This window comes from Stomoxys calcitrans, chromosome 2, assembly GCF_963082655.1.
Source record: "Stomoxys calcitrans chromosome 2, idStoCalc2.1, whole genome shotgun sequence".
Taxonomy (NCBI): Eukaryota; Metazoa; Arthropoda; class Insecta; order Diptera; family Muscidae; genus Stomoxys; species Stomoxys calcitrans.
Genome location: NC_081553.1, coordinates 53,040,247 through 53,068,237, shown reverse-complemented (window position 1 = coordinate 53,068,237; position 27,991 = coordinate 53,040,247). Strand labels below are relative to the sequence as shown.

The 27,991-nt window shown below is 37.4% G+C and overlaps 1 protein-coding gene across 1 annotated transcript in view; it reads right to left on the bottom strand.

The window, feature by feature from the left end:
* LOC106090330 (octopamine receptor beta-2R) overlaps nucleotides 1-18,339 on the bottom strand; it is a 578,458-nt gene extending 560,119 nt beyond the window's left edge. Inside the window, exon 1 of the mRNA XM_059363600.1 lies at nucleotides 17,824-18,339. The gene's annotated coding sequence lies outside the window, so the exon portion shown is untranslated. The remainder of the gene's footprint in view (nucleotides 1-17,823) is intronic.
* Nucleotides 18,340-27,991: the final 9,652 nt, after the last annotated feature.

The window sequence follows — 27,991 nt, the reverse complement described above, 5'->3', positions numbered from 1 at the left end:
GCGGCTTACAGGTTCTTGTTGGAAAGAAGAGTCTTTAATAGCGGAAAGTTGTTTCAAGCCAGTGTAGACGTTATATGTAGCCTGCATGAAATTACTCGAAAATTTTGTGTTTCGTTTCTAAATTTATTGTATTGGGTTGCCCAAAAAGTAATTGCGGATTTTTCATATAGTCGGCGTTGACAAATTTTTTCACAGCTTGTGACTCTGTCATTGCATTCTTTCTTCTGTCAGTTATCAGCTGTTACTTTTAGTTTGCTTTAGAAAAAAAGTGTAAAAAAAGTATATTTGATTAAAGTTCATTCTAAGTTGTATTAAAAATGCATTTACTTTCTTTTAAAAAATCCGCAATTACTTTTTGGGCAACCATAATTTTTACAATATTTTCTAAAAGTAAATAATGTAAACAAAAGCTTCTATTAGTAAACTTCTTGCTATTTCGCTGAGTAAAAGTAATGCCAGTATAAGAGAGGGAGAGGGAAAGAGTTGAGTTGAGTTATATCAATGAACTTTTTTTCCAACAGTTTTGAAAAAATTCTAAACGATATCTGAACGCCCTGTCGTATGGAGTTTGTATAACCTTCACGATGGGATGGGGGTATACTAATTTCGTTATTCTGTTTGAAACTATACGAAATATTCGTCTGAGACCCCATAAAGTATATATAGTCTTAATCGTCGTGACATTTTATGTCGATCTAACCATGTCCGGCCGTCTGTCCGTCCGTCCGTCTGTCTGTCGAAAGCACGCTAACCTTCGAAGGAGTAAAGCTAGCCGCTTGAAATTTTGCACAAATACTTCTTATTAGTGTAGGTCGGTTGGGATTGTAAATTGGCCATATCGGTCCATGGTTGGATATAGCTACCATATAAACCGATCTGGGATCTTGACTTCTTGAGCCGCTAGAGGGCACAATTCTTATCCGATTTGGCGAAATTTGGCATGAGGTGTTTTATTATGACTTTCAACAACTGTGCCAAGTATGGTTCAAATCGCTCCATAACCTGATATAGCTGTCATATAAACCGATCTTGGATCTTCAGCCTCTAGAGGGCGCAATTCTTATTAAAGAGTTTTTAGTAAAATACCATGCTATGAAAATAGTATATTGTAAATATATCGCTTGACTAACAGAATTAAAATTTAAAGGCCTTTATCTGAATTCCATATGATCGCTATTGGTCTATGAATTCGCTTGAAGTGTTTAGAGTCATTAACGCTTGGGTGTTAGACCCACTATTAAAAGTTTTTTTTTTCAACCCCATATTGTCATCATGTCCGATTTAGTGGTGTTTTTGGGGGTTGGGATGGTCCCCTTAACACTTGGTCCGACAATTGGATATCAGATACGTTTTCTTATACTAAATACCTTTCATTTGAGTCCCACATTGGTGTGATTGGTCTAAATATATATTATGGAAGGTTTGGGAATGGGACGGCCCCCAAGGCCCCCATCCGACATTTGAATGCCCAATTTTTTTTTTAGGTTACTATAAGGGAGCATACAAAATTTCGCTAAAATCGCACTACCCATCACCGAGATCTGGCGTTTCTGAAAATTAGGGTAAGGGGGAGGGTCCGCCCCCCTTCAGATATCAAAAATGTAGTACCCTATCAGTGAAAATTTCTTCAAAATGGGTGCAGACGTTTTTGAGTATATAAGGAACACACAAAAAACCCGACAAACAAACACAAATTGATTTTTATACCCACCACCGAAGGATGGGGGTATATTCATTTTGTCATTCCGTTTGCAACACATCGAAATATCCATTTCCGATCCTATAAAAGAATATATATTCTTGATCAGCGTAAAAATCTAAGAAGATCTAGATATGTCCGTCCGTCTGTCTGTTGAAATCACGCTGTAGTCTTCAAAAATAGGGAGAATGAGCTGAAACTTTGCACAGATTTTTTTTTTTGTCCATTAGCAGTGGTTAAGTTCGAAGATGGGCTATATCGGACTATATCTTGATATAGCCCCCATATAGACCGATTGGCCGATTAAGGGTATTAAGCCCACAAAAGACACATTTATTATCCGATTTAGCTGAAATTTGGGACAGTGACATGTGTTGAGCCCTTCGATTTCCTTCGTTTATTTGGCCAAGATCGGTCCACATTTGGTTATAGGTGCCATATAGACCGATCCTCCAATTTAGGGTCTTACGCTCATAAAAGGCACATTTATTATCCGATTTTGCTGAAATTTGGGACAGCGAGTTGTGTTAGGCACTTCGACATCCTGCGTCAATTTGGCTCAGAGCGGTCCACATTTGGATATAGCTGTCATATAGAGCGATCCTCCGATTTAGGGTATTAGGTCCATATAAGCCGCATTTATTATCCTATTTTGCTGAAATTGAGGACAATGAGTTGTGTTAGGTCATTCGACATTCTTCGTCAATTTGGCTCTGATCGGTTTAGATTAGGATATAGCTGCCATATAGACCGATCTCTCGGTTTTAGGTTTTTGGCCCATAAAAGCCACATTTATTATCCGATTTTGCTGAAATTTGGGACAGTAAGATGCGTTTGGCCCCTTGACATCCTTCGTCAATTTGGATCAGATCGGTTCAGATTTGGATATAGCTGCATTTAAACCGATCCTCCGATTTAGGGTCTTAGGCCCATAAAAGCCACATTTATTATCCGATTTTGCTGAAATTTGGTACAGCGAGTTGTGTTAGGCCTTTCGACATCCTGCGTCAATTTGGCTCAGGTCGGTTCAGATTTGGATATAGCTGCCATATATACCGATCCTCCGATTTAGGATCGTATGCCCATAAAAACCACATTTATTATCCGATTTTGCTGAAATTTGGGACAGTGAGTTAGGTTAAGCCATTGACATTCTTCTGCATTATGGCACAGATCGGTCCACATTTGGATACAGATGCCATATAGACCGATCCTGCGATTTAGGGTCTTAAACTCATAAAAGCCACATTTATTATCCCAATTTTGCTGAAACTTGCGACAGTGAGTTGTGTTGGGCCCTTCAACTTCCTTCTTTAATTTCACTCAGATTTGGATATAACTGCCATATAGACCGATCTTTCGGTTTTACGTTTTGGTTTCTTAAAAGGCGCATTTATTGTCCAATGGCGCCGAAATTTAGGACAGAGAGTTAAGCTAAGCCCCTTCACATACTTCGGCAATTTGGTCTAGATCGATCAAGATTTATATATAGCTGCCATATGCACCGATATCTCGATTTAAAGTCTTGGCCCCATAAAAGGCGCATTTATAATCCGATATAACTGAAATTTGACTCATTGACTTATGTTAGGTTTTTCGACATCCATGTTATATTGGGTTGCCCAAAAAGTAATTGCGGATTTTTTAAAAGAAAGCAAATGCATTTTTAATAGAACTTAGAATGAACTTTATTCAAATATACTTTTTTTACACTTTTTTCTAAAGCAAGCTAAAAGTAACAGTTGATAACTGACAGAAGAAAGAATGCAATTACAGGGTCACAAGCTGTGAAAAAATTTGTCAACGCCGACTATATGAAAAATTCGCAATTACTTTTTGGGCAACCCAATATATGGTTCAGATCGGATTATTTTTAGGTAAAGCTACTAAAAAGACTAATTTTTTGTTATACACAATGAAACATTGACTTGTACTTATTAGTATTTGGTCCAAATCGGATCATATTTCAATATAACTGTTATGAGACATAAGGTATGCAATTTTCACCGGATTTTGATGAAAGGTATCCAAAGTTCGGCCCGGCCGAATTTAACGTCTTTTTAGTTGTTATATATAAGATGTTATGATAAAGGCTCCATCAAAACTGGTGATCGATTTATATGGGGACTATATCAGTTTGTTGACCAATTTGGATCATAATGCGCAAGGTCCGAATTGGATCTCAGCCAATTCGGACGAAAATTTAGGGCTGTTGGGGCTCAAGAAATCAAAGCTGGGATTCTGTTTATATGTGGGCTATATCAAATCTGAACAGGCATGACCCATTTGCGGTCCCTAATGAGCTTCATTGATAAAAAATCTCTGTGCAAAATTTCAAACGAATATCTTATTACATTCGACCTCTACCGTGATTTCCACAGACGGATGGATGGAGGGACGGACATGGACTGGAGGGACAGACATAGACGGATCGACTTAGAATGTCAAGACGATCAAGAAAGTGATTACTTTATGGCAGATCAATATTTCGAAGTGTTACAAACGGAATGATAAATACACCCAGGGAAATATTTCCTTTCAAAGTTGAAAAGTCTTTCCATCTGCTGAGTTTAACTACACTTCAAACATAAGACAAACATGTTGTTACTGTAGTTTAAGAAATATATCTTTGTGTTGCATATAAAAATGTCTGCCCTACCGATATTAATGCGTGTTGATTACTTTTTACTATGTTATCTTACGGACAAGTCCAAATGGCTTGTCGCTAAGCGACAACTCTTGTAGAACTATTTTATGCGTGACTGAAAAGCTCTCAAACGTCGCCAGCACTGGTTAGGCGATAATCACAGTTTAATTAATCAACATTTTACAAAGAAGGCAAAAAACACCATAAATCAATTTTTGACATAATTTTTTCTAATATCTTGCAAAGTGCTAATTTAAAGTGAATTGTCCAAATTTATTGACATCTCAGTTTAAAAGTTTAGCAAAATAGTTACCAAAGTCATGAGGAATGGTGATGAGATACATTTTTTATACCCTCCACCATAAGATGGGGGGTATACTAATATCGTCATTCTGTTTGTAACTACTCGAAATATTCGTCTGAGACCCCATAAAGTATATATATTCTTGATCGTCGTGAAATTTTATGTCGATCTAGCCATGTCCGTCCGTCTGTCCGTCCGTCCGTCCGTCCGTCCGTCTGTCTGTCGAAAGCACCCTAACTTCCGAAGGAGTAAAGCTAGCCGCTTGAAATATTGCACAAATACTTCTTATTAGTGTAGCTCGGTTGGTATTGTAAATGGGCCATATCGGTCCATGTTTTGATATAGCTACCATATAAACCGATCTTGGGTCTTGACTTCTTGAGCCTCTAGAGTGCGCAATTCTTATCCGATTGGAATGAAATTTTGCACGACGTGTTTTGCTATGATATCCAACAACTGTGCTAAGTATAGTTCAAATCGGTTCATAACCTGATATAGCTGCCATATAAACCGATCTTGGGTCTTGACTTCTTGAGCCTCTATAGTGCGCAATTCTTATCCGATTGGAAAGAAATTTTGCACGACGTGTTTTGTTATGATATCCAACAAGTGTGCCAAGTATGGTTCAAATCGGTTCATAACCTGATATAGCTGCCATATAATCCGATCTTGGGTTTTGACTTCTTGAGCCTCTAGAGGGCGCAATTCTTATCCGATTGGAATGAAATTTTGCACGACTTGTTTTGTTATGATACCCAACAACTGTGCCAAGTATGGTTCAAATCGGTCCATGTTTTGATATAGCTGTCATATAAACCGATCTTGGGTCTTGACTTCTGGAGCCTCTAGAGGGCACAATTCTTATCCGATTTGAATGAGTTTTTGCACGAAGTATTTCGTTATGATATCCAACAACTCTGCCAAGTATGGTTGAAATCGGTCCATAACCTGATATAGCTGTCATATAAACATATCTGGGGATTTGACTTCTTGAGCTTCTAGAGGGCGCAATTCCTATCCGATTTGGCAGAAATTTTTCATGACGTATTTTATTTTTACTTTCAACAACTGTGTCAAATAAGGTTCAAATCGGTTCATAACCTGATATAGCTGCCATATAAACCGATCTGGGATCTTGACTTCTTGACCCCTAGAGGTCGCAATTATTATTCGATATGCCTGAAATTCTGTACGACGGATCCTCTCGTGACGATCAACAAACGTGTTCATTATGGCCTGAATCGATCTGTAGCCCGATACAGATCCCATATAAATCTTTCTCTCTATTTTACTTCGTGAGCCCCAATGGGCGCAATTCTTATTCGAATTTGCTGACATTTTACACAGGTCTCCAACATATAATTTAATTGTGGTCCGAACCGGACCATATCTTGATATCGTTTTAATAGCAGAGCAACTCTTTTCTTATATCCTTTTTTGCCTAAGAAGAGATGCCGGGAAAAGAACTCGACAAATGCGATCCATGGTGGAGGGTATATAAGATTCGGCCCGGCCGAACTTAGCACGCTTTTACTTGTTTTATATTTGCAGGCTTTGCAAACTCAGCCACAACCTAAGCACTTGCTTTGTTACGAAAAAATGAAGCAAAACAAAATGAAAAACAAACAACAAACAGAACTACTGTTGTAAAGCTTGAATAAACACCTGATAATTACTTAATAGAACCACACCGACAGGCAGACAGACGGACGGACGGACAGGCAGACTGCTAGCGCAACCATAAACACCACAAACATTTCGCTACAAAAGAGCTCTGAATGAAAGAAGAAAAAAAACTAAAAATGTTTATATCATCATAGCATCTATGAATGTGAAAGTAATTCAACACGAAGTGCCATAGCACGCGCATACTCGTAAATGTTTGAACGTATGTCCATAAATTGGATAAATTTGTCTATAAATTTGTTTAAATCAGCAAATAGCGCGATCGAGTGGAAAATAAACAATTGAATGCAATTAATTTTGACTGAGCTACTCTTAGTCATGATAGAACTGTGCCGCAACAGACGCACACACTTCACATTCATACACGGTGTACAATAATTGGTCGCTTCGGACTACCCCAACATCGAGCAAACCTTTTATGGGCGCTATTATTGTTTAATGCCTCCAAAGCCATCGAGACGTGAAGTTATTTTAAGTGGCTATTTTGTTGGAATATTTATGATTTATTATAAATATTAAAAAAGACTTTAAGATTTTTTATTTTGGGTAAATTAGAAAATAAAATTTTATTGATTTTCGTAAGAATTGGGATTTTTTTTTTTTGGCTTTTATTCTCGTACTAAGATAATAAAAATTGATATCTCATATGAGGGAAGGAATGATTTTTTTATTTGTTTCGCTTAAATGTTATGAGAATGATTTTTTGGTAACAAGGTGGAAGAAAACCAGTAAGGAAAGGCAAAAGTAGGGCAGAGCCGACTATATAATACGCTACACCTACCATACCATTATAAATTCTGGCAATGTATACTAGCTGACCGGGGCCCGCTCAGCTGCGCCTTCTTTTACTTTATATGAAACAAAAGTGTCCCTTACAGTTTAACAATATAAGTGCCTTTATCTGAATGCCATATGATCTTTATTGGTCTACGAATTTAAGTTTGGATGTAAGGTGTAGTCCATTCTTAAAATATTTAATTTCAGCCCGATATTCTCATGATGTCTGATTTAGTGGTGTTTTCGGGGGAGAGGTGGTCCCCCAGATAATTGGCCCTGAAAAAAAATCAGCATCGTGTTCTTCTCTCAAATATCATTTATTAAAACCCCATATTGCCATTGGCTTAAGAAGAGTTTACAGGATGAGGCGTCTTTCAAACACATGGCCCCAAAATGGGTTATCAAATTCGTTTTCTAATCCTAAATACCTTTCACTTGAGACACATATTGCCATGGTCGACAAATTTTTACCCTTTGGCGGTGTTATGGGAAAGAGGTGATGCCCTTTAAACATGGTCCTACAGTTGGATATCAAATTCGTATTCTACTCCCAAATACCTTTATTTGAGCCCCATTTTGCGATGGTAACTAAAAAATTGCTGTTTGTGGGGCATTTTGGAAAAGGGGTAGGTAGACCCCCAGAAAATTGGTCCCGAAAATGGGTATCAATTTTTGCTCTACCCCCAATAACTTTCATTTAAGCCCCACATTGACATGGTCGGTAAATAGGGCTGATTTAGGGATGTTTTGGGGATTGGGGTGGTTCCCCAAATTCTAAGCCCGGAAAATATATCAGCAACGTGCTCTATTCTCACATATCTATACATCATTTATTTGAATCCCATATTGCCATCGGCTCAAAATTGGATATCAAATTCGTTTTCAAATCTCATTTAAACTCCTTATTGCAAAAGTAGGCAAATATGTCCGGTTTGGGGTATTGGCCCTAAAAACTATGAATATTTAGTTCCACTCTTTTTTAGACCCTAATTGTCTTGGTGAGCAAATACGTCCTATTTGGGGGTTGTTATGGTGGTAGGACGTCCCCTCGACAGTTGGCCCCTAATGTTGATATCAGATACGTGGTCTACTCCCAAATACCTTTAATTTGAGCCCCATATTTCCATAGTCGGCAAACATGACCGGCTTGGGGCGTGTTTTGGGGGATGGGCGGACACTCAGGGAGTTGGCCTTGAAAATATATATCGGATTCGTGTTCCACTCTAAAAACCCTCTTATTTGAGCCTCATATTGCAAAAGTCAGCATATACTTCCGATTTGGGTGGTGTTGTGGAGGTGGGGTGGCCCCATAGACACTTTTCCCGAATATTAATATGAAATTCGTGCTTTACTTCCAAAGACCTTTCATTTGAGCCCCATATTGTTATGATCGTTAATTTGTCCCCTTTGGGGGATGTTTTTGGGAAGAAGCGGCCCCCCAAATACTTGGTCCCATATTTGGATATCAGATTATAATTCTACACTCAAATACCTTTTATTTAAGCCCCATATTCCCATGGTCAGTAAATAAGTCCAGTTTGGGGGGTGTTATGAGGAAGGGCTGGACCCCCAGAAACGTGGTCCCACATTTGGAAATGAGATTTGTATTCTACTCGCAAATACATTTCATTTGAGTCCCATATTGCCATGGTCGGTAAATATGTCCGATTTAGGGGTGTTTTTGGGGTTGGGGTGGTCCCCCTAACACTTGGTACGACAATTTGATATCAGATACGTTTTCTTATTCTAAATACCTTTCATTTGAGTCCCATATTGTCGTGATTGGTCTAAATATATGTTTGGTAGGTTTTAGGGTGGGGCGGCCCCCCTAGGTACCCCATCCGAAATTTGGATACCAAACTTTTTTTAGGGTACTATATGTGAACACACAAAATTTCGCTTAAATCGCACCACCCATCTCCGAGATCAGGCGTTTCTGAAAATTAGGGTAAGGGGGAGGGTCCGTCCCTCCTTCAGATATCAAAAAATGTAGTACCCTATTTTCACCACGGGATCATTATGTACCATCTGTGAAAATTTCAAGAAAATCGGTTCCGCCGTTTCTGAGTCTATAAGAAACACACAAACATACAAAGAAACAAACAAACAATTGATTTTTATATATAAGATATATATAATTTTTTTTTTTTTTTTTTTCAAAATACATGATAACCATCTCGTCACAAAGGTAATCATATCCGTCTATGACGCTGAACGCCTGAGTTCGATTCCTGCGGAGAACATCAGAAAAATATTCTGCTATCTTTATCCCCTTCTAATCTTGGCGACATTTCTAAGATACTATGCCATGCAAACAAACAATTTCTTTTTAAATCCACACTTGCTTCCATAACTGTGAGTTGTGGCTAATAACAAGGAAATATCTCTTTTCTCATGTCTATTATAAACGCAACCAAATTCTTCCCTCTTACTCATATAACACTTACAGATGTAACTATTTATAAATAGGAAAATATTTTTGTTTCTAATGCCCTGACCGCATTGACACTGTGAGAAATATTGTCCATTGAGAAACGACACATACAGCACATATCTCCAATGGCAGTGGCATCTTTAGCACTTGTCCGTACATAACATATTTATATCACTGGCACCCATATGAAGTCATCGGATACAGATAAGCCCGCAAGCTCTCGTACGCGAACACACACACACATACTCATACACACGCAATCATCTCGTTGTGGAGGGTTGAATGCAAACAACAAAACAAATTGTGGTTACATGTTATTAATAACAATAATGCGGGCAAAATAATAAAATAATAAATTTTGTTATAAAATTTCCGAAAAATTAATCCTAACGAATATGATGAATGTTATTGAACGGAAAAATATTGTCTGAGCCATAAATTAACGAGCATTTTTACAACCCACCCCAATTTTTTTTTGAGGGGGAGAAGAGGCATAAATGAAATGCATACTGTGTGGTTATATAGGCAGAGTTAAATGTAATTTATTGAAAACGAATGGGGAAACATATTTTTGTGGGTATATTTTTACAATTATTAAAGGGAGTCAATAAACATTAAAGCAACAGCAAAATGGAACATTTTACATTTTGAAATCAAATAAAATTGAAAAAAAAAAACTTTTTTCAGGCATTTATTATTGACACGAAAGAAGATGCCTAATGTTACTCAATGAGATTCGTGGGGAAATTGAACATTTGATTTCTCAATAAAAATTTTGAAAGCTTTCACTATGGTACAAGAGACAGACAAGAGATTGGTACCATTCGCTTTTATAACGCATTCATATTTTCATTGCTATGGACTTGCCTTCATTCAACAATCATCACTCAATCAATCAATCATTGAAAAGTGCATTATTTTTTGATGACTGCTTTTTTATGAAGTTTTTTTTTTATTGGGTTGCCCAAAAAGTAATTGCGGATTTTTCATATAGTTGGCGTTGACAAATTTTTTCACAGCTTGTGACTCTGCAATTGCATTCTTTCTTCTGTCAGTTATCAACTGTAACTTTTAGCTTGCTTTAGAAAAAAAGTGTAAAAAAAGTATATTTGATTAAAGTTCATTCTAAGTTTTATTAAAAATGCATTTAATTTTGTTTTAAAAAATCCGCAATTACTTCTTGGGCAACCCAATATATTGCCGTTACACCACAAGTAACAAACTGAAAGCTGACACACTAAAAATAAGAGATGATTCGCAACATTCGCTCAGTATTCCTTGACATTTTGGTGTGGTGCGAAACATGGAGTTAGAAATTGTAGAAAAAATTAAAACTCCCTTACCTCAAAACAAGGTCTAATATAAAAAGTGGACACAGTATGGAATTCAAATGAAAGTAAGAGTACGAATATCATATTAAAAATTGGGTCCTAGTACCTAGGGGGCCGGCCCAAGACCAAAACTGCCTCAAATCGAAAACCGCCCATAGAACATTTTCGACAATCATGCACATATGGGACTCAAATGAAAGGTATTTAGGCGTAGACTTCGAATATTCGAACATTAACAAGTAAAATAGTGCTAAGTTCGGCCAGGCCGAATCTTTCATACCCTCCACCATGGATCGCAATTGTCGAGTTTTTTCCCGGCATCTCTTCTTAGGCAAAAAGGATATAAGAAAAAAATTTGCTCTGCTTTGGCCGAATCTTTCATACCCTCCACCATGGATCGCATTTGTCGAGTTCTTTACCCGGCATCTCTTTTTAGGCAAAAAAGGATATAAGAAAAAATTTGCTCTGCTATTGAAGCGATATCAAGATATGGTTCGGATTGGACCACAATGAAATTATATGTTGGAGACCTGTGTAAAATGTCAGCCATGTTCGAATAAGAATTGCGCCCTTTGGGGGCTCAAGAAGTAAACTAGAGAGATGGATTTCTATGGGAGCTGTATCGGGCTATAGACCGATTCAGACCATAATAAACACGTATGTTGATGGTCATGAGAGGATCCGTCGTAGAAAATTTCAGACAAATTGGATAATAATGAAGACCTCTAGAGGCTCAAGAAGTCAAGATCCCAGATCGGTTTATATGGCAGCTATATCAGGCAATGAACCGATTTGAACGTTATTTGACATAGTTGTTGAAAGTAAGAATAAAATACGTCATGCAAAATTTCAGCCAAATCGGATAGGAATTGCGCACTCTAGAGGCTCAAGAAGTTAAGACCCCAGATCTGTTTATATGACAGCTATATCAAGTTATAGACCGATTTGAACCATACTTGTCGCAGTTGTTGGATATCATAACAAACTACTTGGTGCAAAAATTCATTCAAATCGGATGAGATTTGCGACCTCTAGAGGCTCAAGAAGTCAAGACCCCAGATCGGTTTATATCACAGCTATATCAGGTTATGGACCGATTTGTACCATACTTGGCACAGTTTTTGGATGTCATAACAAAACACGTCGTGCAAAATTTCATTCCAATCGGATGATAATTTCGCCCTCTAGAGGCTCAAGAAGTCAAGACCCCAGATCGGTTTATATCACACCAATATCAGGTCATGGACCGATTTGAGCCATACTTGGCACAGTTGTTGGATATCATAACAAAATACTTCGTTCAAAAATTCATTCAAATCGGATAAGAATTGCGCCCTCTAGAAGCTCAAGAAGTCAAGACCCCAGATCGGTTTATATGACAGCTATATCAGGTCATGGACCGATTTTAGCCATACTTGGCACAGTTGTTAAATGTCATAACAAAATACTTCGTGCAAAAATTCATTCAAAACACGTCGTGCAAAATTTCATTCAAATTGGATAAGAATTGCGCCCTCTAGAGGCTGAAGAATTCAAGACCCAAGATCGGTTTTTATGGCAGCTATGTCAAAACATGGACCGATATAGCCCATTTACAATACCAACCGGCCTACGCTAATAAGAAGTATTTTTGCAAAACTTCAAGCGGCTAGCTTTACTCCTTCGGAAGTCAGCTTGCTTTCGACAGACAGACGGACGGACGGACAGACGGACGGACATGGCTAGATCGACATAAAATGTCGCGACGATCAAGAATATATATACTTTCTGGGGTCTCAGACGAATATTTCGAGTAATTACAAACAGAATGACGAAATTAGTATACCCCCATCCTATGGTGGAGGGTCCCCAAATCGTAATATTAGTTGATCATGACCGTTTGCTACACATCGAGATATCCATTTGCGACCCTATAATGTATATACATACTTGATCGGCGTAAAAATCTAAGACGATCTAGACATGTCCTTCCGTCTGCCAGTTGAAATCACGCCAGACTCTTTAAAAATTGAGATATTGAGCTGAAACTTTGCTTGGATTCTTTTTTTGTCCATAATCAGGTTAAGTTCGAAGATGGGCTATATCGGACTATATCTTGATATAGCCCCCATATAGACCGATTCGCCAATTGAGGGTATTAAGCCCATAAAAGCCACATTTATTATCCGATTATCCTGAAATTTGGGACAGTGAGTTGTGTTAGGCCCCTCGATATACTTCTTCAATTTGGAGATTTGGATATAGTTGTCATATAGATCGATCCGTCGATTTAGATTCTTAGGCCCATTTAAGCCAAATTTATTATCCAATTATGCTGAAATTTGGGACAGTTGTGTTGGGCCCTTCGACATTTGTTTTTTAATTTGGCTCAGATCGGTCCAGATTTGGATATAGCTGCCATATAGAGCCCCATAAAAAAAACACATTTATAATCCGATATCGCTGAAATTTGACACAGTGACTTATGTTAAGCTTTTCAACATCCATACCAAAAAGACCAATAGTTTGTTCTACAAAATTGAACAATGACATGTCCTTATTTGATCTCTCAATGTCCATGTCGAATTTGTTCCAAAATGGACCTTATTTCGATAAAGATGCTATGGGGGCATAAGTTGTGCATTTTTCACTGGATTATGGCGAAAAGTGGTTTACATACATTTACCCGAGGTGGTGGGTATCCAAAGTTAGGCCCGGCCAAAGGAAAGGTATTTTGAAGCAGAACATCAATTTGGAATCCGCTTCTGGATTCCTCCACACCCGCTAAGATAACATGCTTACCGTATACGACAATATGGTGGTGGGGCGGGTTCCCAGACTATTAGCACCAGAAATGGATACCAATACGTGTGCAAAATTTCATAAAAATCGGTTCAAACTTAGATATTGCTCCCACATATATCTTTCATCCGGTATGGCCTTCTAAGTTTGTAGAACCTTTAAATTATCCTTCATCCAATTCTCTTCAACAAGCATGTTGCTGTTAGGAATTCAATAATGTTTCAATTTGGCATTTTTATACCATCCACCATTAATTGGGGGGTATACTAATTTCGTCATTCTGTTTGTAACTACTCGAAATATTCGTCTGAGACCCCATAAAATATATATATTCTTGATCATCGTGAGATTTTATGTCGATCTAGCCATGTCCGTCCGTCTGTCCGTCCGTCTGTCCGTCCGTCCGTCCGTCCGTCCGTCCGTCCGTCTGTCTGTCGAAATCACGCAAACTTCCGAAGGAGTAAAGCTAGCCGCTTGAAATTTTGCACAAATACTTCTTATTAGTGTAGGTCGGTTGGTATTGTAAATGGGCCATATCGGTCCATGTTTTGATATAGCTGCCATATAAACCGATCTTGGGTCTTGACTTCTTGAGTCTCTAGAGTGCGCAAATCTTATCCGATTGGGATGAAATTTTGCACGACGTGTTTTGCTATGATATCCAACAACTGTGCCAAGTATGGTTCAAATCGGTCCATAACCTGATATAGCTGCCATATAAACCGATCTTGGGTCTTGACTTCTTGAGCCTCTAGAGGGCGCAATTCTTATCCGAATGGAATGGAATTTCGCACGACGTGTTTTGTTATGATACCCAACAACTGTGCCAAGTATGGTTTAAGTCGGTCCATAACCTGATATAGCTGCCATATAAACCGATCTTGGGTCTTGACATCTTGAGTCTCTAGAGGGCACAATTATTATCCGATTTGAATGAATTTTTGCGCGAAGTATTTCGTTATAATATCCAACAAGTGTGCCAAGTATGGTTCAAATCGGTCCATAACCTGATATAGCTGTCATATAAATAGATCTGGGGACTAGACTTCTTGAGTTTCTAGAGGGCGCAATTCTTATCCAATTTAAGTGAATTTTGGCGCTTAGTATTTTGTTATGATATCCAACAACTTTGCCAAATATGGTTCAAATCGGTTCATAACCTGATATAGCTGCCATATAAACCGATCTGGGATTTTGACTTCTTGACCCCTAGAGGTCGCAAATATTATCCGATATGCCTGAAATTTTGTACGACGGATCCTCTCATGACCATCAACAAACGTGTTTATTATGGTCTGAATCGGTCCATAGCCCGATACAGATTCCATATAAATCGTTCTCTCTATTTTACTTCGTGAGCCCCAATGGGCGCAATTCTTATACGAATTGGCTGAAATTTTACACAGGTCTCCAAAAAATAGTTTAATTGTGGTCCGAACCGGACCATATCTTGATATCGTTTTAATAGCAGAGCAACTCTTTTCTTATATCCTTTTTTGCCTAAGAAGAGATGCCGGGAAAAGAACTCGACAAATGCGATTCATGGTGGAGGGTATATAAGATTCGGCCCGGCCGAACTTAGCACGCTTTTACTTGTTATACCCTACACCACTACAGTAGTTCAGGGTTTTATAACTTAGTGAATTTGTTTGTAACACCCAAAAGGAAGCGAGAAGGGTCCATTGAGAGGGATACCGATCGACTCAGAATCACTTTCTGATTCGATTTAGCTATGTCCGTCTGTCCATGTTAATTGGTGTACAAACAACAGGTCGCAATTATCATCCAATCTTCATCAAATTTGTTACAGGCCTGTTATTCGGCCTAGAGACGAAGCCTATTGAAATTGGAAAAAATCGGTTCAGCTTTAGATATAGCTGCCATATATATGTTCGTCCGACTTGCAGTAATGATGCAATAAAATGGTCATTTAATAATCGATTCTCTCAAAATTTAGCAGGAACGATTTTTTTACGCTTCTCGACATTACTGGTAAATTTCATGGAAATCGGTTCAGATTTATATATAGCTCTCATATATATATCGCCTGATTTTCACTCCTAGAGCCACTGCAAGTACATTTATTGACCAATCTTCCCAAAATAGTGCAAAACCCTTTCCTCGACGACTGCTACAGTATCTGATGAGTTTGCTCGAAATCGGTTCAGATTTAGATATAGCTCTCATATATATGTTCGTCCAATTTTGAGAAATATTGCAAAAAAAGTCATCAGTTGTTATCCGATTCTGTCGAAATTTTGTAGAAAGGACTTTCCTATGACTCTTAATATTACTGGTAAATTTCATGGAAATCAGCCCAGATTTAGATATAGCTGTCATATATGTATATCGCCTGATTTTCACTTCTAGAACAACTGCAAGCGTATTTATTGACCAATCTTGTCAAAATTTTGCACAGCGCTTTCCTCAACAACTACCACATTATCTGAGAAGTTTACTCGAAATCGGTTCAGAATTACATATAGCTCCCATATATACATTCGTCATATTTTGGGTAATTTGCCATAATGTTGTCATTTATCAACCGTAGTTTTTATAATTCAAACATATTTGCTGGCCGAGGTCCATCAAAATTGATTCAGAATTGGGTATAGGTCCCACATTGTACTAATAGGGTAGGTGTAGGGTATTATATAGTCGGCACAGTCCGACTTTACTCGTCAAAACATAGCGTTACTCTTGGGTTTAATATCATTTAAACTTACTTGAAAATGTATTTGAAATGTACTATAACACCAAACAAAGTATTCATTATCTCACATATTGTAATGAATTGAAGAAAAAAAAAAAAAAAACAGAACTGAGACCATTACTAAGTTGATAAGCCATTTCAAACCGTGATGCATTTTTTTAAGTCTAGTCAATTTCACTTATCTCAGCAAAGGTAAGTGAATCTTTAAAAGCATTTAAATGCAAACATCTGTTGTGATTAAAAAAAAATATATATATGAATAATATAATAGGCAGGTATAAACTTTAAATAATCATTGTATTGTAATTCCATCAACAAATGCAAACTTGTTTGTTTATATCAATAAGCCGTTTTTCTTATTATAATAATTTATTAAACACTTGCATATGTATGTACTTTTAACTTTGGCATTATTACTTTGTTTTATGAAAGGCTTAATGAATTAATCGTTAATATCATAATGAGTGCAAAGAGAGTAATATGTGGAAACAAATTGAAATGTTTTTTCTTTTATTCAATGAATAAAAGAAATTTCAGAGTTAAGCTGCATAAATGATATTATTTTGATATATTTTTGGTTTATTAATTTTTATTTTCTATAAAATTCAAAGGAACCGGAAATATTTGTCTTCCACATAAACCTTGAATTTGTTGTTTGCTATTGACATCTGTCATCTTTGAGAGCATAAATAAATCTTAAGGTTTGAATATTCACTATTAGCATATTGTTTGCACACAAACACTTTTTCTTTACTCTCACTTGCTTTCATTTCTTTACAAACACACATTTTTTTTGTTTTTTTTTTTTTTTAGGGGGCAGTGCGAAGCTCATTAAGATCTTCTCATTTATGTGGGTATTCAAGAGAAACAAAGATTTGCCCTCTTGTTGTTGTTGTCGCTGTTGTCATTATTTGCACGAGGACGTTGTTATCATTACGGGTTCTTATGTTTTGCTTCATTATCGGCATTTATGTATGTATGTTTGTAGAAGGCTTTATATATATCCGCTACTGTTCTATTCATTTGGTATTTGTTTGACACTTGCCTAAGGCCTTTTTTCTTTACACTCTCAAACAGTTGTAGAACACACTTGTACACCTACACACACGCACACACACACACACTTATTCTCCCCCACTCTCCCCCTTGATCAAAGGGAGAAGTGCAAATCCTTGTTAGATTTAACAATTAGTCAAGCCGTAAAATAACGGAAATGTTTTTCGAGAGAGAGAGACACGTTTCTTGAGTGAGGAAGAAGAACCTCCAAATAACACGCACTAATACAGACACATGGACATGGACATGAACGCGAATATATTATAACACATAATGGGCCTATCACAAAGGCTTAGTGGTTAGAAGAGGGACACCAACATCAAGCAACACTTTCATTGAAAATCAGTGTGAATACGTTGGGTGGGAGGGGGCGTGGGGTGTTGGGGAACACTTACACAAACAGCCAGCAAGCGAGCTAACACCGCAAATTCAAGCGGCAAAAGCAACTTAGCGACATGGTGGACCGCAAAACGAAAACAAATGGAGTTGCAAGCGAAGCGCGTTTATTGCAGAACCGTTATATGAACGTTAATAGCGAAAATTTAAGTTTGTAAACCGTTTTGATTGCAAAGAGATTTCGAGGCTTAATTTTTCCGATTTTCAAATTTTCCGGTCTTAATAATTTTTCCCGTTTTTTTATTTAATTTTTTTTTTTTAATATTCACTCTTGAAATTTGCCTTGTTTGAAGCCTGCTTTTTGTTTTCTATTTTTTCTTCTTCTTCTTCAACTTTGTTGCTGTTGTTGTTGTTGTTGTGGGTACAACTATTTTATTTATTATTATTTAAAATTATTCTTCTTGCTTTATTATTGTTGTTAAGTGAGGGGGGAGCTTTGATTTGAAATAGAGAACGCGTCCGTAGTTTACTCTTAAACGTGGCCACACACCAGGCAGACTACTAACGAATGAATTCCCTCTCGTTGGTTTATGGTTCTATCAGAGTCGGGCAGGCGTTTATGGTTACACTCTGATGTTCTTGCTGTACGTTGTGCAGCCACTCTATGTAGATGTTATTATTGATGTTAAAGCTAAAGGCAAGAGTGTGTGCGTGTGTGTGTGCTGCTGTATTGTGTGTGCATGTGTTTGCTTAGGCTTTGCATTGGCTCACTGGCTGGCTGGCTGCTTGTTTGGTTGGATTGAATGTTTGCGCGCTCGGTATTATTGCTGGCTCGGCTGTGGCTCTTGCTGCTGCTGCTACTGCTGTTGTTGTTGTTGCTGTTGTTACTCATCATCATTAATCTACATTCAAGAACACCAACAACAACAGCCAGCAAGTGGCAACAAACATTCATTCTAGTGCTCTACTTGCTACACAAGACCAGCCCCAACAGCCTATGTTAAGTAAAGAACATCTTCATTTAGTAGTACCACATGTCAGCTGAATGTAATGTTAACGAATAATAACAACACCCAAACAGCCTATTTAAACATTTGCACACACACGCACACACACACTTGGGCAAACAACAGACACCCACATGAATTTTTGAATGAACCTTTTTTTTCCAAAGCTTTGACCGCTGCTTGCAGGGGACTTACAGAGAACACTGATGAAAAATAAAGAGGAAGAAGAGCAACAAAAACCCCAGAATACAAGAGAGACAGAGTTGCCATTGCAAGATTTTGTTTGAACGACATCAAAGATGAACAAGTAAAAAGGCGTTAAGTTCGGCCGGGCCGAACTTTGGATACCCACCACATCGGGTATATATGTAAACCACCTTTCATCATAATCCAGTGAAAATTGCATACCCTATGTCCCATAGCAGTTATATCGAAATATGATCCGATTTGGACCAAATACTAATAAGTACAAGTCATTGTTCAATTATGTATAACAAAATATTGGTATTTTTAGTAACTATATCTAAAAATAAACTGATCTGAACCATATACAACATGGGTGTCGACAAGCCTAACATAAGTCAATGTGTCAAAGCGAATTATAAATGCGCCTTTTTTGGGGCCAAGACTTTAAATCGTGATATCGGTCTATATGGCAGCTATATGCAAATCTTGATCGATCTAGACCAAATTGCAGAAATATGTGGAGGGGCTTAACTTAACTCTCTGTCCCAAATTTCGGCATCATCGGACAATAAATTCACCTTTTGTGGGTCCAAAATAATAAATCGTGCGATCGGTCTTTATGGCAGCTATATCCAAATCTGGACCGATCTGAGTGAAATTGGAAAAGGATGTCGAAGGGCCCAACACAACTCACTGTCCCAAATTGCGGCGACATCAAACAATAAATGCGCTTTCTCTGGCCCCAAAACCTAAAATCGAAAGATCGGTCTAAATGACAGCTATATCCAAATCTTGACCAATCTATGCCATAATGCAGAACTATGTCAAGGAGTTTAACCTAACTCAATGTCACAAATATCGGCGACATTGGACAATAAATGCGCCTTTTATGGGCCTAAGACCTTAAATCGAGAAATCGTTCTATGTATTTGGCAGCTATATCCAAATCTGGGCCGATATGGGCCAAATTAAAGTAGGATGTCGAAGTGTCCAACACAACGCTCTGTCTTAAATTTCGGTGACATCGGATAATAAATGCGCCTTTTTGGGCTCAAAATCTTAAATAGAGAGATCGGTTTATAAAACAGCTATATTGAAATCTGGACCGATCTGGGCCAAATTGAAGAAGGATGCCAAAGAGCCTAATGTAACTCACTGTCTCAAATTTCAGCGACATCGGACAATAAATTCGTTTTTTTTGGGCTGAAGACAATAAATCGTGAGATCGGTCTACATGGCAGCTATATCCAAATCTGGACCGATCTGTGCCAAATTGTAAAATGATGTCGAAGATTCCATCAAAACTGACTGTCCCAAATTTCGGCGACATCAGACAATAAATGCTCCTTTTTGGGCTCAAAATCTTAAATCGAGAGATCGGCAGCAATATTCAAATCTGGACCGATTTATGCCATAATGCAGAACTATGTCAAGGGATTTAACCTAACTCAATGACACAAATTTCGGCGACATTGGAAAATAAATGCGCCTTTTATGGGCCCAAAGCCTTAAATCGAGGGATCCCTCTATATGGCAGCTAAGTCCAAATTTGGACCGATCTGGGCCAAATTGAAGAAGAATGTCAAAGGGCCTAACACAACTCACTGTCGAAATTTCAGCAAAATCGGATAATTAATGTGGCTTTTATGGGCCTAAGACCCGAAATCGGTGGATCTATCTATATGGGGGCTATATCAACATAAAGTCCGGTATAGCCCATCTTCTAACTTAAACTGCTTATGGACAAAAAAAAGAACCAGTGCAAAGTTTCAGCTCAATATCTCTATTTTTAAAGACTGTAGCGTGATTTCAACAGTCAGACGGACGGACATGGCTAGATCGTCTTTCGATTTTTACGCTGATCAAGCTTATGAATACTTTATAGGGTCGGAAATGGATATTTCCATGTGCTGCAAACGGAATGACAAAATGAATATACCCCCATCCTTCGGTGGTGGGTATAAAAATAACTGAACACATTTGTTTTTATTGCCCATTCAAATATTGAGCATTGAGCATTTTCAAGTTCATTAATCAAATGTGCTAAATCTTACCAAAAATCACTGAAACGGCAACTCTATAAACCACCTATATTTGATGCTGTCTCTGATATTGGGAGGTTCTATGTTAAGCTATAACAACGCTCTGAATCGCTTACTCGTCTTCAATTCCCTAATATTGAATGGCGAGTGTAAACATCTGTTGAGAGCATGAGAGGGAGAGATAAAAGTAGGGTTCGCTCTCTGTTATGGGCTTTTGTTTTGTTTTCTACTTTAATTTTTTGCAATGTCAGTTGGGGTGGGTTAGTGAGGGTTTTTGGTGCGTTCGTTCAATGGGATTTTCTAAGGCATGCGCATTGTGCATAACATGCCTTTCTTAACATTTAAGTCAAACGGTTAACATTGTAATGTCTATGTGTAATAACAGAGTGTTCGGTAATATTTTGTAATTGCAAAATGTAGGTGAACCTATCCAAACTGTTAGAATAACATAACATTGTAATGCCTGCTGTGAATAAAATCGCTGTAATTACAATCAAATAAATGTTTGTAAATAATGTTGTGTTTACATTGTTGTGGGAAAATGATGTAAAAATCTTTCAATGAGGAATTTAGTAATTATATATGAAATGTGTTAATACGTTAATAGGAATGCGAATAATTGCAATACATAATAAATTAAATGATGTGACGAAAGCTATGTTAATGCCAATGTGGTTTTAGATTTGATTTGAAATAATTTGTAAGATCATTTGCGCATAAAGAAAACAGTAACGGTCCGATTATTGAACCTTGTGGAACATCTTTGGGCAATAGCCAGGACTTCGGATCTCGTTTCACCAACGCAAACGGATGGAAAACTTTTACTGAGATAAGATGTCATAAGACTGGTCGATGTATAAGAGAACAAAAGAATCTGTAATTTCATGCGAAGATTAAGATGATCAACCGTACCAAATGCTATGGTATGATTAAGAAGGATAAGAAGACTTAACTGATTGTCTTCAATGGTATTTCTTATTGGATTCAGAAACCTCAACCAATGCGCTAATACAGCTATGATCGCCACGAAATCCTGATTGTCTATCAATCAACAAAGATTCACTATAAAGATATGCAAATATTTGTCCATTTAGAATTCTTCGAAAACTTTTGAGATAAATGACAGAATTGAATGGGACGAAAATCATTTTTTGATTTCGAGAGTGGTATATTTTTAGCGTATTTTCATACCGTGGGATATATGCTTAAGGTCAGAATAGAATTGAAGAGGTGTGTGAAATACAGTAGAACGTGAGGTGGCACATTCCTTAAAAACTTAGGGTCTATATCATCAAGGCCGATTACATTGGATTTTACAAGTGCAAAACTATTTAATACTTCATCAGGGGTAACACATCTGAACTCAAATCCATTATCAATGTCACCCCCCTTGTCCATAGTCAATTCCAAAGAAGAAATTCCCAGTTCGAAGATCTTTTGACAAAATTCTAGTTCAATTCATCTAAATTGCCCTTGAAGTGAGCAACAGTACTCGATTTTCCAGTTCCCAATATCTTTATAACTTACCATTTAATATCTATTGCATAACTAAATCTGATGGAGTCCTAAAACGCTTCCATCGGAGTTACCCCTTAACCCTGTTATTTGTAAGTGTTTTAATTGTGGAATTAAAACAAAGCTTAGTGGCTGATCTAGCACCCATATTTCTCATGGGCACAAAATCTTACTCACCGAAAGGTGAGTCGTTGTGGCAGCTATAGTTGCCATGATTCTAGAGATGACTTTGGTTATGGTTATTTTTGGGTAGCCGGAGACTAGGGCATCTTGTCTCCGGATTAGTTCCGTTTACTGAGAGGCAAGCCACAGTCCGCATCATATCCATATCAGTATTATGAGCGTCTTAAGAGGACACATTAACACTGCACACCATATGACATTCATATCCTGCTAAAAATTGGCAAATAAGAATAAAATTGAGCCACCAATTATGCATTGAGGCGAATGAACTACCAAGTGGAATTTCTAGTTTTAGTGGATTTTCAATGAAATTCTGATTTTTTTTTTTTTTTTTTTTTTTGAAGAAATCACGAATTAAGGCCCATTTCCCCACAGAACGCATAGTTTAGGAGATACAACCATTTAAAGTTTTCCAAGTGAAATTTCGATTTTTAAGGTATTTGCGAAAAAATTCGGAATTTTTTGAAGGAGTCACGAATTAAGGCCCATTTCCCTCTAGGACGCATAGTTTAGGAGATACAGCCATTTTAAGTTTTCTAAGCCAAATTTTAACTTTGGATTTTCGATGAAATTCTGAATTTCTTGAAGGAGTCACGAATTAAGGCCCATTTCCCTCTAGGACGCTTAGATTAAGAGATACAGCCATTTTAAGTTTTCCAAGTGAAATTTCAACTTTAAATGCATTTTCGATGAAATTCTGAATTTTTTTGAAGGAGTCACGAATTAAGGCCCATTTTTATGTAGGACGCATAGTTTGGGAGATACAGCCATTTTAAGTTTTCCATGTAAAATTTCCACTTTTAATGGATTTTCGATGAAATTCTGAATTTTTTGAAGGAGTCACGAATTAAGGCCCATTTCCCACTTGGACGCATAGTTTAGAAAATACAGCCATTTAAAGTTTTCCAAGTGAAATTTCGATTTTAAATGGATTTTCGATGAAATTCTGAATTTTTTTAAGGAGTCACTAATTAAGGTCCATTTCCCTCTAGGACGCATAGTTTAGGAGATACAGCCATTTTAAGTTTTCCAAGTGAAATTTAGAATTTTAAGGTATTTGCGATGAAATTCTGAATTTTTTGAAGGAGTCACGAATTAAGGCCCATTTCCCTCTAAGACGCGTAGTTTAGGAGATACAGCAATTTTTCCAAGTGAAATTTAGATTTGAGATGAAATTCTGTATTTTTTGAAGGAGTCACGAATTAAGGCCCATTTCCCTCTAGGACGCATAGTTAAGGAGATACAGCCATTTCAAATTTTCCAAGTGAAATTTCAACTTTAAATGGATTTTCGATGAAATTCGAAATTTTTTGTAGGAGTCACGAATTAAGGCTCATTTCTCTCTAGGACGCATTGTTTAGGAGATATAGCCATTTTAAGTTTTCCAAGTGAAATTTCAACCATTACCATTTCAATGGAAAATACCTCGAAATCCTTCTTTCGTTCCGAAAGCCATCCGACCAGTTGTGTTCAAATGCCGCTGAAACCAAGAATCGATCAACCCTAAAGTCAGTAGCAATGCGCCAGAAGAAGTGAAACTGTAAACTCCGCCGAAAGAAGAGGAAAATGGTTGTAAGAGAGTGCCGGCAAACCAAGATGTTCAGAAGTCAGAATGAAGTCCGAAAATGCTACCAAAAAACTAAACATCAAGCCAATGGCTTTGGTACAGGCACCCACTCTTGCAGATACAAAGAAGGAAATCTGGTTACAGTTACAGATAATGTGCTTAGGATATGAAACAACTTTTTTTCATTTAGTGACACGTTCTCTACCAAAGGGACACTTAAATCGTGTTAGTTGGTGTTGCAAAGATGCCAAACTTTTGTGAATGGGGATAGAGGGGATACGTTTTAACAGTTGCAAGAATCCTTCACGGATGCGAGGGGAAATTTTCTGGAGCAAGTCCCACGTATGGGAGAGATTTTATACGGTCATTTGGTTTTCGTACATGGAGTGCAAAGTCCATTGAGAAAATCGAGTTCTTGTGTCAATAGATTCAGGATGAGTATTGAAGGGAATATTCTGTCCTTAGAAAATAAATAAATGAGGGCCCAATGTTCGAAGTAGGTGACGATAGGTTTCACATAATGGGAGAGGGAATAATTCCACTATCAGTTTATGGGTCGAAAAGATCCGGATCCAAACTGGGAATAGTTTATAAATAAAGATAAGTATCACAGTCAGAAGACGAAGATCGGTCCAGATTAGGATATAGCTGCCACATAGATCCATGTGCTGATTAAAGGTCTTGGACCCATGAGTTTCACATTTATTGTTTGATTTTGTTGAGATTTGGTACAGTGGCTTGAGTTAGGCCCTTCGACATCCTTTTTCAATTTTGCTGAGATCGGTCCAGATTTAGATATATCTGCCAAATAAACCGATCCCCCCATTTGACTTTTTGAGCCCCTAGAAGCCTCAATTTCTATTCGATTTCGCTGAAATTTGGAACACTTCCAACATTTATTTTAAGTATGATACGAATGGGTTAATAAACAGGTAGAGCTCCCATATTGAAGACTTGTGTCGTGACTTTCACTATCCATGTCAAGTATGATCCGATTCGGTATATAAACAGTGTAGGCCCCATACGAACCGATTCCCTGAGTTGACTTCTTGAGCCCTTAGAAACCTCCTTTTTTCGATTTGGCTGAAATTTGGAACAAAGACTAAAGCTATGACTTTGAACATCCATGTTAAGTATGATCCGTTTCGGTCTATTAACAGATATAGCCCCCATATAAACCGATCCCCGTAATTGACTTCTTCAGCCCTTAGAAGCTCAAATTTACCTTAATTTGGCTAAAATTGGCCCATCCCCTACCTTATGACTTACAACATCAGTGCCAAGTTTTATCCGAATCGGTTAATATGCTGATGTTGGCCCCCTTAAGTACCGATAACCCTATATGAATTCTTGATACCCTAATAATTCATATACAAGATTACCTAAGATTCGGCCCGGTACAACTAGGGGATATATTTATTAAGTAATTTCGAATTACATTATTTAAAAACATTTAGTGCTTACCTACTACCTGGGACCCGGTAAGACATATAAAACCATAACTTCATTCAAATTAGTTCATGTTATTTAACATTTGACGCTCTCTAGATAAAAAGCTGATGCTTAATTCCAGCAACCTTAACAATACTACCAAAACCCCTACCACTATTAACTTATTATTTAAATATATGTGTTACAGAGATGCTTTACATTCTCTGTTATCTTTTTCTCTTTTCTAAACACTCCCAAAACTGTTAACTCATTTGAATATATGTGTTACAGAGATGCTTCACATTCACTGTTATCTCTTCACTTTACACTAATCTATGTTACAGAGATGCTTCACATTCACTGTTATCTCTTTCTCTTTCTTTTACACTAATCTATGTTACAGAGATGCTTCATATTCTCTGTTATCTTTTTCTCTTTTTCTTTTAAACTAATCTATGTTACAGAGATGCTTCACACACTCTGTTAACTTTCTCATTTCTTTTAACCTACTCTCCGGTGTGGCCTCCAACGTGTTAGCAACATTGGCAACATCGACCGAGTGCGTTAAATTTTCAAGGTCAGCTCTTGACACAATTACTCCCTTCTGATTTAACTGTGCAAATATTTCAGAGTGTTTGCCACAATGTGCTTAGGTGTACGTGTGGTAGTTACCGTTATTGTTGCAGAAAAATGTTAAAGTTTTGTCACTGTTCACACCATTCACAGCTCATAGCTCTCTCACAGATGTGTGTGGGAGTCAGTCATCATACAGCCTTATGGGGGCATTCGCATGAGAGATGAATATGGACATGAATGACTGTCTAACTTGTTTCATGGTTTAGGGGTTTATTTTTTTTTTTTTTTTTTCTCATCTCGTCTTAAGGGCGACATTTAAAAAAGGGAAATTTTTCACTCATATGTTGTCGGTCTGTCTGCCTTGAATTAAGATAACAAAATTATTGCTTGTTTATTTGTTTATATAATGACGAAGGACAACAGTTTCTTTTAAATACTGTAATTTCTCAAAGCTCTAAAACATAATACGAAGGACAAAAACTACTTTGTAAAAAGGGTTTAAGGCCATTCAAATAAATGTGGGTAGGAGCTTATGTCCTTAGAGCCTAGCAGTTATAAATTAATGAAAACCAAAACTCGACGAATTTTTTAATGCTAAATTGGCATTGAAAGAATAACTTTCCAAAATTTTTCATAAAAATTCAAGTAAAATATTTATTTAATATTCTATAATTTTTAACAGAAATTAAATTTCGATGGATTCAGATTAGGATGGATTAAAGCCTTTGGTCGAACCGAGCTCGCTGCCATCTCTCGTATAGACTCAAAAACGGCTGAAACGACTTCCTTGAAATTTTGACAGATTGTGTAGGTTGGTCTGTTAGGAAACATAGGCTATATAATTTATATGCCCTCCACCATAGGATGGGGGTATACTAATGTCGTCATTTTGATTGTAACTACTCGAAATATTCGTCTGAGAGCCCATAAAGTATATATATTCTTGATCGTCGTGACATTTTATGTCGATCTAGCCATGTCCGTCCGTCTATCCATTCGTCTGTATGTCCGTCCGTCTGTCTGTCGAAAGCACGCTAACTTTCGAAGGAGTAATGCTTGCCGCTTGAAATTTGCACAAATACTTCCTATTAGTATAGGTCAGTTGGGAATGTTAATGGGCCATATCGGCCAATGTTTTGATATAACTGCCATATAAACCGAACTTTGGTCTCGACTTCATCAGCCTCTAGAGTGCGTAATTCTTTTCCTATTGGAATGAAATTTTGCACGACGTGTTTTGCTATGATATCCAACAACTGTGACAAGTTTGGGTAAAATCGGTCCATAACCTGATATAGCTGTCATATAAATCCATCTTGGGTCTTGACCTCATTAGCCTCTAGAGGGCGCAATTCTTATCCGATTGAAATGAAATTTTGCACGACGCACAGTGGGCCAAATGGCAAAAAAATTGGAAATAAGTCTACAACTTTTTATCTGTTGATTTTAGCCATACAAAATGTTCTAGACATTTGTAGAGGAGGACATAGGCTTTCAGAAAAGTGCTGTTGTTGGTCCATATCTTTAATACAGGGTGAGCTACAGGGTGTCAAAGTTGACCACTTTTGACTTCTCCAAGCTTCTGGGGGCCATAACTTTTGATCTACTCAACCGATTTACATGATTTAGGACTCTAGAGAAAGAGCTTGACAAGATCTAAAAAACTTATGCATAAAGTACCATGCCATCGTGTACTGTTAAGGAGTTATGAATTGTTTAA